General features: G+C 44.1%; 1 protein-coding gene across 4 annotated transcripts in view; it reads right to left on the bottom strand.

The window, feature by feature from the left end:
* The window catches only part of pparab (peroxisome proliferator-activated receptor alpha b), a 34,303-nt gene that overhangs the window by 19,543 nt on the left and 932 nt on the right, over positions 1-13,828 (bottom strand). The window contains exon 2 of one of the 4 annotated variants that reach the window (XM_056416508.1): positions 10,440-10,518. The exons of 1 other annotated variant lie outside the window; for it this stretch is intronic. The gene's annotated coding sequence lies outside the window, so the exon portion shown is untranslated. Of the gene's footprint in view, positions 1-4,017; positions 4,359-10,434; positions 10,519-13,828 lie in introns of those variants that run through there. 2 more of the 4 variants (XM_056416509.1, XM_056416506.1) reach the window with 2 other exon arrangements.

The raw sequence follows: 13,828 nt of genomic DNA, 5'->3' as shown, positions 1-13,828 counted from the left end.
TCCGGCAGGGATTCCAAAAACGTCCGGGATTTTGCTTCGTCGGATATTTGGGTTTCTCTGGGTCTTTCACAAACTAGTTATTACCCCTTAGAAGTTTTGGAAATGGTATCTCCCTTATGCTCCACCTTCTTGCGCGAGCTCTGACGGTATAGAGGACAGTCATTGGTCGACCGATCTCAGGGTTGCCAGATACACGAAAATTGGTACGATACTTCACCATTTCCAATCTGGCAACACTGAGCACCTTGCCGCCTCCACTAGTTGCATTGTTGTTTGTGCGGCATGCTATACACTACTACTACTACTACTACCCCCCCCCCCCCCGAGATTGAAGTATCCTCTTTTTCACAAACTTAAATCTGGTCACCCTAAGTAAGCCCATTTCCAGCAGGCCCCGCTAAGAACCTCCAAATGAGGGGTGGCTGTACAGCTCCTGGTTGCACTCAGCCCTTCCACACCTTTACGACCGGCTGCCTTACGTTTACTCTTATCTCACCCCTGTACAATGAAATGCAGTGCAGGCTGTTTGTCGCGTACTTAAAACCCGGCACCCGGTGCTCCCTGCATGTCTTATTTTTAAAAAATCCAATGACAGGCACGATTGGTATGCCATTGAAGAAAGGCGGAATGTAAGAGATAGGCTCTCAAGTTTGAAGACAGGCAAGACATTTCATCCACTCTCTCTCTCTGTCAATCATCAGCGGATCTGCTTGCTTTACACAGCCAGACGGGCCCGTGCATGTCTTAGTGAACAGGACCACGCTCCACTGCAGTAGTTCACGCCCGCTGCTCTGCGCTGCGCTCATGGCGTCGTGGCGGAAGAACAGCATCCTCCCGAGGTTCCCCCTCAGGTAAACACTATCGATTCTTTCAGCACTTTTGCCACCGTTTGTACTCTTAGCGCCCCTGAGCAGCTCGCGCCCAGAGCTGCTTGCGCCACCATGTTGAGAACCGTTGAGGCAAAATAAATGCTCCCAATCTCGAATAAAGCGCCTTCAATAAACAACCAAAGTAATTTCTCCTTGAAAATTTACATTTTAACCCTTCAAATAGGAGGGAAAAATGGAAGACCAATGGGAAGGTCCCTACTACTTCCAGGTTTGTAGGAGACCAGCATGACTCAAGCAGATCAGTAATATAAATGAGACTTTAACAAATAACAACAGCACACAAATAACCCCTGGCTACATGTCCAATCATGTCTCAGGGCGTCCCTCAAGGTGCAGTGCTTGGTCCACTTCTATTTATTCTTTACCTACTTCCCCTTGGAAATATCATCCGCCAACACGGTCTCATGTTCCACTGTTATGCCGATGATGTCCAGCTCTACATCTCCACAAAGACCATCACCACTGCCACTCACTCTACTCTAACCAACTGCCTCACTGACATCAAATCCTGGATGAACACCAACTTTCTCAAACTTAACTGTGATAAATCTGACATGCTCATCATCGGTCCCAAATCTCTCACCAAAACCTGTCATACCTTCTGCCTCGCCATGGATAACTGCACTCTGTCCCCATCCCTACACATCCGCAACCTCTGAGTCATGTTTGACAGCAACCTGTCCTTTGAACACCACGTCAAACAAATCACCCGAACTGCCTTCTTTCACCTAAAAAACATCGCCCGTCTCTGCCCATCACTCTCCACATCTGCTGCTGAAACACTGATCCACGCCTTCATCACCTCCAGAATAGACTATTGTAACAGCATTCTATATGGCACAACATCCAAAATTATAAATAAACTCCAGTATATTCAGAACTCTGCTGCTCGCCTGCTCACCCACTCCCGTGATCACATCACCCCTGTTCTCCAGACCCTCCACTGGCTCCCCGTCCCAGAACGTATCCAGTACAAAATCCTTCTCCTCACATACAAAGCCCTCCATAACCGGGCCCCCTGCTACCTGACTGATCTGCTTCACCATCACACTCCATCCCGTCGGCTCCGCTCCTCTGATGCCTCCTCTCCATTCCTCACAGGACCAAGCACCGGACATGGGGCGACAGAGCCTTCTCCATCTCTGCCCCCTCCCTCTGGAACTCTCTCCCCTAAATCATCCGTGACTGCACCGAACTTTCATCGTTTAAATCACTAATCAAAACCCACCTGTTCAAAACTGCTTTTAATGTGTGATTGTGTGCTCTGAACGTTCTTATTTGCTTTTATCGTTTGTTTTTATTGTAATTTCTAATGCATAGCTTTTAGGAATTTTTTAATTATGTGTTGTAAAGCGTCTGAGTATTATGAAAAGCGCTATAGAAATTTGATGTATTATTATTATTATTATTATGTAGCCTATAACATGGATGGATATCGATGAGATGCAAGCCAATCTTTAGAGCACATTTTCTAAGAGAACTCTGACTGTCAAAAAGTAATGCAAGTGCAGTTCATTTACGGCAGAGGTGATCATACAAAGCGAACTTAAGGTGACATGCCTGCTCTGCCACATGGAGGTCTGGGATTTTATTAACTCCGACATCCCAATGTTTTAGTTCAGAAGCCATTAGGAAACACAATACAGTAAGCGATAAACATGGCAGCATTTTGTGTGAAACGGTCAACATTTTCAGGTTTAATAAAATGGTCCAGGATGCAACGCAATTTTTTTTAACATCAAGAACAACAGCCCACAGGAACTAAGCTGAATGGAATCATTAAGGAGCTGAAGATTCCCACTTCACAGAATAGAAACCTGGCATGCGAGTGGGCCGCCTTACTGAGCAACTCACTCTTCAATACACTTGGAAGTCTTGAATGGAGTCAGTGTTAGCTCAGCTCGGATAAAGCAGACCTCTTTAGCATTCAACCACGAGCCCCTGACCCTCAGGTCTTCCTTCAGAGGACATCCTGTTTCATACACTTCACTCGGCACCGTCTCATCATCGTATTGCTTGGAGGGGAACATAAAGAAGCTTCTTGGCTACAGCTTGACTAACCTTCATTGCTCTCTAACGCGGTGAAAGTATTATCAAGGTGTAAAATGGGACACATTTGGACTTAGACTGTGAAAAAACTCAGTTTTTTAGTATGCCTGATTTTTCTTTGAAATAAAATACATGCAGAAGTCCTTTTCCTGAACTCATGACCATGGTCTGTGTGGGCGAGGGTTGGAGGTAGGGTCCAAAGAGGGCAGGAGAGAAGGTGGCGGGGGGGGGGGGGGTTACAGTGCCAAAAGACCACGAAACAAGGGCCACGATGTCGCCATGGCGATGCCACGGCAATGCCGACGCACAGGCTTTGAAATCAGTGGCAGAGGGCGGGCAGAAGGCAAAGACCGCTACAGACTACTACCGTTGCAGAATCGCATGTTGGCAAGTCTGGACCAGTGATCACAGGAGCATAAAAAAAATCCAGACTGTCCGATGGATTTCTGCACAGTTGCTTAGCACGTCCACCAAGCCCCTCCCACCTTATGCTCATGCATTGCGGAGAAGACCCATGAATGAGACTCAGGCGTGTCGACAGCCCGCAACACTTGGAGCAGCAATCAAGTCAGTCAACACAGCCTTCTGAGCTCTTCACGGGGGAAGGACGTGTAAATAACTTGCACTGTTGAAGCCGGCAGCCTCGCTTATGAGTCATCTGATCCCGTGGCATCTCTACGGCCGGACACACACGGCCTCCACGGCCAACCATCGTCTCTGGGGTATCCAATAAGCTCTAGGTTTTCCAAATCCATCATCGGCAGAGGACAACAAAGGGCAAAGAGAGCGACGACAAGCAAACACAGACGAAGCTGCCAGACGGGCCAGCACCGAGAGGTGTGTACGGGCTTGTCCCGCCAAGGCGTGGAGAAAAAGAACATGACTGAAGAAAAACATTGCAGTCCTTCCGAGTGGAACATACTTTGGCAATGAGCACAGATAGAAGAAAAACACATTTAAGATAGTTGTCTGCAGTATTGCTACAAGTCTATAAAATGTGTTTTCCCCCGCAAAGACTGCCGACATGTAGAATGTTGCAAATATAGCAACTTAAGGAAGCAAAACACTCGTGCCCTACCTTCCTCATCCAAAAACTCGAAGTCTTCCATGCAATTTTGGTCACCGACAATCGGACATCGAGCTCTTTCCATGAGTTTGTATGATCGTTCAGTGTGTGAGAGAGAGAGGAGGAGGGCAGACCACGCGTTAATGTTTAATCCACCCATCCCGTGGTCTGAGTGCCAACAGGCCTGTCAGAAGAAGGGCTCCAGGGGGCATAACGGTGGTCTTAGAGCCGGAGTATGGTCTGATGGGGCCGATCCGCCAGCTACGCCTGTCCATTCGTTTGAAGAGTTCAGTCTATGAGCTCAGTCTGGACCGTGCCCGCATTGTAAACACCCAACTGAACCCTTATCACTCAGCGGCTGATACGCTGGCCGGCGCCCTCTTATCATTATGGAGATTGACCAAAGTACAGGCGAAGTGATTGACATTGGACTTTAGATGTGGTCTGCGACAGATGAGCCGTGTGACGGATCAATCGTTACGCGTTCAGTTCACTAACCTTGTCAATTCGGGGTCCGTGACAGCACACGGCAAATAATGTCGGACATTTTTAGACTTGGGAGGGTTCAAACTAATGTTTGCAAAGGAGAGTTCCTGAGTCATAAATACTTTACATTGTTAAAGCTGATTTTAAATGCACGCTTCAAAGTTTCACATGTTTGGAAATACTCTCTTCTTTCCAGACACCCACTGGTTTCCACTCATTTGTGTCCGTTATGAATATATCAGCAAACGTGTATGAGTTGCATCACCACTGGCATTAAGCCTGTTTTGGCTTTGGCAATGTACATTATTGTTATGAGGTAATGCAGTTTAACCCTTGTGTTGCCTTCGGGTCATTTTGACCCGATTCAATATTTAACCCTCCTGTCGCCTTCGGGTCAATTTGACCCGATTCAATGTCGGTGTTCTTTCGGGAGTCAACAAACAAACAAAGTACCTCACACTTAAACTTGGAAAACAATATTAATTCTAATAATTTTCTGGAGATTTTAATAGCTGGGGTCATATTGACCTAAAGGGTAAAATATGTTCGTAAATATAAAGGTAACAGGAGGGTTAAACATTGAATCGGGTCATATTGACCCGAAGGCGACAAGAGGGTGAAACATTGAATCGGGTCAAATGGACCCGAAGGCAACACAAGGGTTAAGAGCAGATTGATTTATATACTTCTGCACAATATTAGCCCCTAAGGGCAATCTAGAGCTAGAAAAATCAGGCAGACTTGATCTTAAGGATTACACAACTCAAGTTTCTGGGTCTGCGAATAGATCACATCATATGGAAAGGGACGGAAACAATGGCTCCTTGGAACGGGATATTATTTTACTCAATGTCATTATTCTTTTCTTTTTAATTTTTTACATTTTTTTTTACTATTAGAGTAATCTTAGTCCACTCAAGGAAGATAATTGCATGTTTTCCCAATTACTCCATTTTCTAAATGGACATGACTTGTGAAGTGTTACTCAAGATGAGCGCTCTCTTTGGCTGTGAGCATATTAAACAGCCATGCTGCGTCGGGTTGAGAAATAAACAGTAGGTTGCATAACGCCCGGTGGACTCTGACCTCTGCATTGACAGCGTGTTCATTGTCAAAAATAATTAAATATTTGCACACGCCGACAAGACAGAGCCCTTATAATCCGAATAGAAAACATGGCTGATTATAGCACATCATCACGGGATGGATAGTGTGCCCGTGTGTAGTGGACTCTTAACGAGCACATGGAAATGTATGTTGACATTCTCCATTTGAACAAAAACTTTGTGAAGCAAAAACATTTTTAAAAAATTAAAAAATCATTGACACATGATTTTATTTGAGCGAGTGAAATATTTATAAACACTGGACTTTCTTTAAATACTTTAAAAGTAGGGCTGTCAATCGATTAAAAAAAATTAACTAATTAATGTTCATTCTTTTTAAAGACAAAACTTCACACAGAGCTGTGTTTTCAAAGTATTTAATATCGTGGATGATAAATTGTTTCTTCAGTGAAACATCAGATTAGTAAAAAATATATATATTGAGACCCCATTGGTCCTGTCATCTTTAACATTGAACACAGCAGAACCAGTGGCCTTGATAAGTTAACCCTCTGGAGGCTGGGCTCATTTTATACATTTACAAAATAAATTAATTTTTTACCCTTTTTGTTGCTTTTTTATGGTGAATTGAATCAATCACACCCCTCCTGCCGCCTCGGGTTAATTTGACCCCATTCAATGTTTAATGTTGGTGTTCTTCGGTAGTCAACAAACAAACATAAAGTGCCTCTAAACTTGGAAAACAATATTAATTCTAATAATTTTCTGGAGGTTTTAATTTAAAATATGTTAGTAAATATAAAGGTAACAGGAGGGTGAATATTTAATATCGTGGATGATAAATTGTTTCTTCAGTGAAACATCAGATTAGTAAAAAAAAAGTAGTATATTGAGACCCCATTGGTCCTGTAATCTTTAACACTGAACAGCAGCAGAACCAGTGGCCTTGGTAACTGACTGACATTCACATATGTCACGTTAACCCTCTGACAAAATAAATTAAATTCACCGTTTAAAGTCTTTTGCATGTGACACACCCCCACGTGTTATACATCAAACATTCCAGAACAATCTCAGCTCTGAAATGAGCCTCATTGTCCTAGCGCCGTGTCCTCTGGTTCTCTGACTGACAGGCTGCTAAATGAGCCTTACCTGTGAGGTGGGAGGTCCTTTGTGATTTACTTGGTGTTCATTGGTTTGACCAATCACGTTGAAGGATTCATCCACGAGTTAAACTGATTTCTGATCCTTATTTTCGCGGAGAAATGATTGTTTTTTAAAAAAAAAAAAAAATTTAACGCGTATCGCATAGATTAACGCGTTAACGCTGACAGCCCTATTTAAAAGTATGTTTAATTTGACCGTCTGCCATTACCTCCGAGTGTTTTGTTGGCTGCCAGGGACGAGGCATGTGTTCCTGTTGGCTGACCCATTAAGCATTTTTATACAATAACCAATACTCCAATAACCTGTGAATCACTAAAGGGCAATACGGTTGTAAATTGTAATTTACAGAACATCGAATTACATGGGACATCTACAGTATGTCTGGGAAAGCCACGGGATTGGTGGTCATGCTATACTGGTTGTTGTTAATAAGACTTTAGTCTGTGTTTTCTAATTTGAAACGAGTCTGAAGTGTCAGCGACAGTGAGGTCATATGGAGAAACCACACAGCTGTTGCGAGACCTTGACCTGCAGTGTAGCTCCAGCTTAGCGTTCTTCCCCACCGAGTTCGATGTATTTACAGCTGAACAAATGGCAGACGCGCTCTGACTGAACACCTTGAGCGCAGCACTGCCAAGAGATATATATACAACGTAACGTGCTGTGGACAGTGCACGCGTTTCAACATTTCAGGGCCTTTTTAAAATGCGTGGCCTGACGCCAGACGCTGTACAGGAATAACGATGTGAGAAATATTACACTAGATGATGAGTCATGTGCATATGTTTTGCTGACTGCAGCAGATTGAATATATTTGGCGTTGGGCAGACAAAGAAAAAGATTTTATTTTGAAAATCCGCCAACTTATGATGGGCATTTGACTGTATTAACAAATGATCGTAACGATAATACACTCGTTGCACTGCTTTAATAAGGCCGAAGAAATTGCAGTCTTCATCCTCCTCCTAAGCTGCCTTCATCTTTTCCCACGACAATCTTTCCGAAATATGTGTAAAGGGAGTCACTGCGTTACCGACAAAATAAAACCTCACGGGGAGTGCCAGAGTGCAGAAATCACTCAAACTGTGATGAGAACAGCACGGCGCTGGAAGCTGCTCAGACAGCTGGGTGTGTATCCGATTACATTTTCCAGCATGATACTGGAGTCCTGAGTTCCCCCCTTCCTGGCTGCCAAACCAGCCGACGTATTTGTGGCGAGGCATTGGAGCACACGGGCCTGGTGGCGGAACAAAACCAATTGGCTCCTGTAGCGGGATCACGGGAGCATGACCGAAAAACAACAGACATTTCGTCTGGCTCCCGACATGCAGCAAGTGAGCGGAAGCTGCAAATCAGCAAAAACTTGCAAACGACGTCGTTTTTTTTCGAAGGACCGACTTGTGCCGACGCTCGTAAAATGCAACCGACACGTCACTAAAACACCCTCGTACGCTACGAAGCCAACGCGGTATGCTTATGTCGCGTCTCGGACTAATCTCCCCCCTAAACGTCCATGCCCCGTCACGTTAATAAGCGCTGTCAATTTCCAATGCGAGTTGTCCAAGAACCTCTGCGACACGAAAAACACACAAGATCAGACGAGCACGGAAAAAAGGCAATGAGTAGAATGAGGCTAAACCCAATGGTGTTTACGTGTCGGAGCTCGGGAGTGGAGCTGGAAGAGAGTGTGGGCCAGTTGGAATGCGGAGAGTAGATAAGACCAGGGAGAGCTCATTGATGAGGATTTCTACAGGCTGACGCGGATGAGGACCAGACCACATTGCCTCAACTGCAAGTTAATCTTCCCACAATGGGTCTGAGACAAACTGGAAGATATACGACACAGGACTGGTAGAGGGGGGCGGGGCGGGGGAGACAAACAGGTTGTGGGCGAGGAAGACATTTCTCCAAAGGAACCCGTCAATCCCTCCGGTCCTTTGTCGCCGGGGGTTCGACATGCAAATCCGGTGTACATAAACCACCAAGTGCCCAGTCAATCTCCAGTCCAGAGCTGCTTTCTGTCAGTCAGGCTGGAGGGACTTGTAAAGTAGTTCTGAAACTGGGCACTTCGCAGATGATGGAAAACAGGCTTCCGGACGCCCGTGAATTAAGTTATCAACATTTAATGGCAGGAAGGGTAAAACAAACATTCAAGGCGCTCTTCCTCGGCTCCCGGCTCCTCCGACCCCTCAGCCTTGCGGCCTAGACTAGAGGATACCTTAAGAAGAGCCCCGATTTCTCTAATCCCCGGAGTTTCATACTCAGTCCCTGGCCCCGGTCAAAACGTCACTTCCGGTCAAGTCGCTAAAGTATTTTCACAATAAGAGTCCCGTCTTGTTATTGTCCGCATTAAAGTCACTTTCACAATAAAAGTCCCTTATTATTGTCAGTCACTTCACGGAATTCAACCGGCCTCGTCAATCAATAATACGAACATACAGTCACTCTCATGCAACATACATTAATTCTTGCCATTTACATTTGCAGAGAGTAAACATTACCCCTATGCTTCATAATACATGGTGCCGACGAAGAGGGTGCGTCCAGGCGAGTGCGGGGTAAACGACACATTCGGGAGTTTGAAGACGCCGAAACACTGGTCAGCCGGGGGATATCGCAACGGCAGAACGTCAGCGCAGTGGCAACCGTTTTATCCTCCGCCCCGATGACTGTGCAGAAAACTGTACCACATGTAAAGATCCATCAAACTAAATGCTCCTTGGTTCCTCGAGCAGTGTCTGGAACACCTCCCTCCCTCCCTTCACACCTTTTCTCCGACTCCGTCAGAGTTTAACCGAGTACACCGCCATGGATTTCGTCAAGGAGACGGCCTAACACTTGTACCCAGTACGCATAGCGTGCCGTATGTTGGCAGTCCGGTTTTTCGAGTGTAGACATCTGGAGCTGCTCTCAACACCTTTTTGTTTAAATGTGCTTGGAAGACCCCTGGTTACAGGTTTGTATACAGATTTCTTTGGGGCTCTGACGGATGAGAAATACCAGAAGCGCTCTTAAACCTGAAGAGCCAAAAACAAGGCAGCGGTACCATTGATCTTCGCCAATGAACTTAGAGAAGATCTGCAATCGTAACTCCTTGAAACTATGTTCGATGTACACAGAGGACCAATGCTGGATGCTAAGACCCAAGGCAGTGTTGTCTCTGATACACAAAGGCCACTACTGATATGTTTCCACTGCTCTTTGGCTCTTTGGAGGCAGGGATTCAGAAAGTATAGGCCAGTGGAGCTACATTCTTGTTGCTAAACATACAATATGTTTCTTTGAGGACCCAAAGCAGAGACTAATGATGATTGCTTCTTGAGACCGTGCCCTTGAGAACAGAACCTGAAAGTCCGGTTGGAGGAGCGTAGGGGAGAGGAGGAAAAACTCTGCTTTTCACTCCTTTGTTGTTTAGACTGTCACTCCAGGCTGCGAATGAAACCTGGCAAAAGCTGATTACAGGTCTCAGGTTCGTGCAGACTAATCTGTCAGAGCGCCAATAAAAGCCAGCATGAAAACACCCGGCAGGGAACGTTCTGTTAAGGCTAACCTCGATAAATACAAACACTTGTTTGAGAATGGGCAGTTCAGACAGTTTGGTTAGTCAGTCCTGCATTGTGCATGAGAGATAAGGGTATCGTAAATGCATTGTGTCCCTCTGATTACACAGGGAAGTTTGAGGATGAATTACAAGCACTGTAAGACTGACCACACCTTCGGAAAAGAGTGTAACGAAAGCTCCGCAGACCGAGGAAGTGAGATGCAGATCCTCCTCTTCCACACAGTGCGAAATCTGCGGGGAATAAAGAAACCACAGAAGGAACGTACCACCAAAAAGTGTTCATCTATCGTTGGATTAGGGTTTGATATGCAGATTTTGTTCATATCTCTTGCAACCCGTTTTGCCCATGATGGGATTTGTTCTTCATTCCAAGAAGGAAAAAGTCCAAACAAATGAGCGCTGTCACTTTGAGGCCGTGTCAAACATGACGCGATTATTAATGGATTTCTAGGTAGACGCAACGGATTGATAATCTCAAACAAGCACTCGTTACAAGATTTGACAATAATCGCACACACACACACTACGGGATATTATTACGGTCATCGCGCCGCCTATAACATGATCCATCTCATGTGATCTCGTGGGTAAGCAGGCGTGAGCTCAACGGAGACCGACTCTCTGCAGTAATGCTTTGCATTGAGGAAACAACAAAAGCAACAGGCTGAACGAGTCTGGATGAGGAACAGGTTCGGGAGACGCCGGCAACACGTCGTCTATACTCTTTGACGAGAACTGGAGAGGAAATATCAGTCGAAAAAGGTCTATACGTTAGTCGACGCTAGCCTCCTGCAGGATTAGAAGGCTTACTGTTGCTTGGCAACGCCTCATCTCATTGGTCGTCATGGAAATCGTAGACCAGCAACCAGTAAAATAAATCTTCAAAATTAAGGTAAATTACAGTTCAAGTCTTTAGTACTACATTTTTCAAAACTGGAATAAAGGAAATTACATTCTATAGTTCGACGAGTTGAGTTGAATCAAGCTATTTGAGTCAGTATCTGCCCGATATCCAATATATATATATCGGCATCGGAGAATCCTCCAGCCACCACATGCAGTCAGCAGTCACTGAGGTATCCAGTCAGTCATAAAGTCGGCTTACAATCAAAGCAACGACAGAAACAAAAACACTGTCAAGATTTTTAACTTTTGAATTTATGTCAACCCATTATAGGTCTTTAAACCTAAAACAAATAATTGGTCAAAGAGTAAACTGAATTCAATTCAAATTTTGTCAAAACAAATTTTTAAATATTGTCTTTACGTTATGTACAATACAGACAAACCCCATCATCGGACACTAAAAACCTCAGGAAAAAACAGAAAATAACCCTTCAGGGAAAAAAAGGGAGAAAAAGGAGGGGAACCTCACAGGAGGATCCAGAGGAGGAGATAGATCTAGGATGGACAGATGCAATAGATGTAATGTGTACAGAGTTAAATACAGAGAGTTCATACACATTCAATGAATATGACATATAGTTCCACGATATCATAGAGGCATAGTCTCCACGATCCATCCATCAGATGGACATCAGGGAGAGGAGGGGGCGGAGTCTCAACAGGACAGTCAACAGGACAGTGCGAATCAGGGAGCACCCAGGGATTCCATCCAGGCAGATATCATATGGCCCCATGATCATAGGGTCCATAGACCCCATGGCGAAAAGGAGAAAAAGTAAGGCAAGTACAGATAGAGAAAGCAGATGGAGAGATGAAATTGAGGGAGAAAGGGAGAAAAAAAGAGAGAAAGGTAAGGAGATAGAAAGCGTCGTCCAAAGCAGCTATAGCAGCTATAAGCAGGCAATGGACCAATATCAACCTGATTCAGCCCTAACTACCTCAAAGCTCCTAACTATAAACTCTGTCAAGCTCTTCTCATCTACTACTCTTGTGCGGTCCTGACGGGTGACTGCTGGTGGTTCCAAAAAGAGGATAAATAAAGAAAGGCTCTGGCTCCCATTCTACTTTTCTCTACTCTTTTAACCTACTAGAACTTAGTGTACTAGTTGAAGTGGGGGCAATATCTAGTATAGCAATAATAAGATATGCAAGAGCATCACCATCATGGAGCATTGTATCAAAAGAGAAATTAAAAGATTTTAAAGTGATTCTTGATTTGTGATTTTAGTGGGAGCCACAGGAGTGATGTGATCTCTTTCTTCTCTTTTTCTGTGAACTTTTTTTTAGTGGCGGTATCAACTGGGGACCTAGGAAGGCTTTTATGAGGACAGAGTAATAAGATTTTGCTGCTAAAATAGTAAGCAGCAAGTAACGAAGAACCAATTTTTCTGTATCTTTTGAGACAAGATGTTTTTGATTTTGAAATATTGCCTGATTTTGAAAGAAAGATGAAGAAGATTTGCTTTCCTTTGGGATTTGCTTTACTTTCCGAAAGGACAAGCCCGATCAAAAAGACGCAAAGATTCTTTACAGTGGTGTTGGATACAGGGCAATGCCATCACCAGTCAAACATCACATCACCAGATAATTGCAGGGCGAGGTACTTAGGTTTATTTTCTAGTTTCTGAGTTTAACATCAAGAAGTCATCCATCATTCATGTTTTTATGTTTTTGCTGAATTTACAAGGTTGGTTGCCTTCCTCTGGGTTTATCGATAAATATAGTTAGTGTCATCTGCATAACAATGAAAAGTTTTATGAAAGTTTATGGAATATTGCCCAAAGGAAGCATGTATAAAGTAAATAAATTATAAATAAAGCACACAACACCTTGTGGAACTCCGTGATTAACGTTGGTGGTTATCGAGGCGTCATCGTTTACAAATACAAACTGAGATCGATCTGATAAATAGGATTTAAACCAAATTATTGAACTGAAGCAAGACATTGTTACTTGTGAGGGAAATAAAATCTACATTCCTAAGGACAACGGGACAGGTACAGCAGGATGTGGCTCAAAAGTCCCTTCCACAGAACAAGGGAGTGTATTGAGACAAACACACACACACACACACACACACACACTGTGACAGTTGTCAATTCTCTAATGCAGACACAATCACACAAACAAAGTATGCTGAATATGAGGATGTGTTTCTGCACAGCGCCGAACTTGAATCACACCGTCGAACAACTCGAGCTTTGTGAGGCAATCTTTAATGAATGATTATGTGACCGAGTCCTTGTGACAGTTCTGTGAGCTCGAAACGATCACACACAGGAGGAAAAGAAAGAAAGAAAGAAACTCCAGGGTTATTTTATACTTCACAGCACCTGCAGCTACACATTAACTCCTGCTTCACCCATTTGTCCTTCTGACACTTTACAAGCCTTCCTGCTGCCAAAACACCGAGCACGATACAGCCTCACATCCAATAAATATGAGGCAGGATTTCAAGCCACCATGCCCTTGAAGTCTGGGGGACGTTTGCTTTGTCCACCGTTCTTCTCCCCTCATAATCTGTCAACTGTCATTCCTTCTGTTCATTAAACATGCTGTCATCTAAAACATTGTTTTTCTTTTTTTTATTGTCTGTCCCTGTTTTATGTTGTATGCCTGACACTTTGTTTAATGT

The sequence above is a fragment of the Pseudoliparis swirei genome, chromosome 6, assembly GCF_029220125.1.
Source record: "Pseudoliparis swirei isolate HS2019 ecotype Mariana Trench chromosome 6, NWPU_hadal_v1, whole genome shotgun sequence".
Taxonomy (NCBI): Eukaryota; Metazoa; Chordata; class Actinopteri; order Perciformes; family Liparidae; genus Pseudoliparis; species Pseudoliparis swirei.
This window is presented reverse-complemented; position numbering and strand designations above follow the sequence as displayed.